At 36.5% G+C, this 1,579-nt stretch overlaps 1 pseudogene; it reads right to left on the bottom strand.

Moving 5' to 3' along the window:
* Nucleotides 1–1,071: 1,071 nt before the first annotated feature.
* LOC120173337 lies at nt 1,072–1,310 on the bottom strand (annotated as a pseudogene).
* Between the last annotated feature and the right edge of the window lie 269 nt (nt 1,311–1,579).

Genomic DNA, 1,579 nt, shown 5'->3' with positions numbered 1-1,579 from the left:
GCATGAAACAAAACAACCTAGGGTTGGAAATGAGATTTTGGGGTGAGCTCTAATTCCTTGTACTCTCTTGGTTTAGGTTTTAAAAGGGTACCCGAGTTCTCCTTGCTAGTTCCCCCTTGGGCTTGCCAGAGCCTTAGTCCTAAACTCATTACAGGCTCGTGTGGACTAAGTTAAACTCGAGAGGAAACATTCCCTTATGCCCGCACGGTGAATAAATTCACACGAAGACATAAGTTTTATGAATCTCGAAGGCTACTTGCTAGGCCTGCACGGTGAATAAATTCACACGAAGGCGTCGCTTTCACCCTCACTTAAATAGGGTTCGAAGCTCGGGTATAGAGTATGAGATGAAAATTTTGAATATATCTAATATCATTGAAAAAAATGTCAGTACAACTATTTATTTAAAAATAATCAAAAATAAATAATTGAAATCGAATAAATAAATTAAAATTAAAATTTACCATTTTCGTAAAAAAAGACAACCGAAAATAGGCCAAACTGTCGCGACCGCCTTTCTGTTGGGCCCGGAATTGGGCTTCGACTTAGAAAAATGGATTAGGAGTCATCATTGACAATTTTAAAATGAATTTAGGTGGGTCAGACACCATCTTACCTTATCTGCGTTGTACCAGAAACGTGTCGGGTTCGGGAATCGGTTACGATCAAGGAAAGATTAACACCCTTAAACCGCCCTTTCAGTACCAATTAACTTGTCGGTTGTCTTTAATTGCGAAAGTTTAAATTTAAATTTAAAACTTCAATTCGAATTAATTACCTTCGACTGATTAAAAAAAATTCCCCCTAAAAGCCATAAATATTGTTAGATTGTAAAATAAAAATAAATATGAAAAGAGAATAAAAAATAATAATAATAGTAATAATATAATAATATAATAGAATATAATGTTTCTTAGAAAACTTGGACCACGTTTAGAGTTCATTAACATGATCATAAATATATAGATAAATATATACACACACATAAAAAAAACAAGAGCAAATCGCGCCTTGTTTCACACATGCTAGCACTTCTTTGTACCTCACACTAGTACAAGAAATATAAGAGTTCTAACACCTTGAATGCATTACGCATATTCCATTAACAACACTAATCAGAAGATTAATTAGAAAATGTATCGGTTTTACCTTTATGAATCCAATTTCCTTGGCATTGCTACGGAAGCACTGTCTACAACATATGAGCCCATACTTCCTAATGATGGTGTGGGGGTTGCTATACACACGACAAACATGAGATCTAGGGTTGTAGGGTTTGGGTGAGAGTTCTAGACATTAGAGTGACCCATGGTCGATTAGCTTCTCATCGATCAAAGCTCTAAAAGGCAAATGGAGGCTCGACAATTGATTGAAAACCTTAAAGTTGGCGGTGGTATTTTTCATGGCAGGTACGAGGTAATTGGTTATCTTTCGGGTCCACAAAGACTTCATTCCCGATATCTATGACTTCTATCTTTGTTTTAGGTTAGAACTTGATTATGTTGGATTGAACCCAGTTATCAGCGGCGGTCTGGTCGTCGGCAATTGAGGTAAGGAGTTCATTTGGAAGAGCGACAAC

The sequence above is a fragment of the Hibiscus syriacus genome, unplaced genomic scaffold, assembly GCF_006381635.1.
Source record: "Hibiscus syriacus cultivar Baekdansim isolate YM2019G1 unplaced genomic scaffold, ASM638163v2 tig00111947_pilon, whole genome shotgun sequence".
NCBI classification, from domain to species: domain Eukaryota; kingdom Viridiplantae; phylum Streptophyta; class Magnoliopsida; order Malvales; family Malvaceae; genus Hibiscus; species Hibiscus syriacus.
Note: the sequence above shows the minus strand (reverse complement) of the source record. Positions and strands in the feature narration are given on the sequence as shown.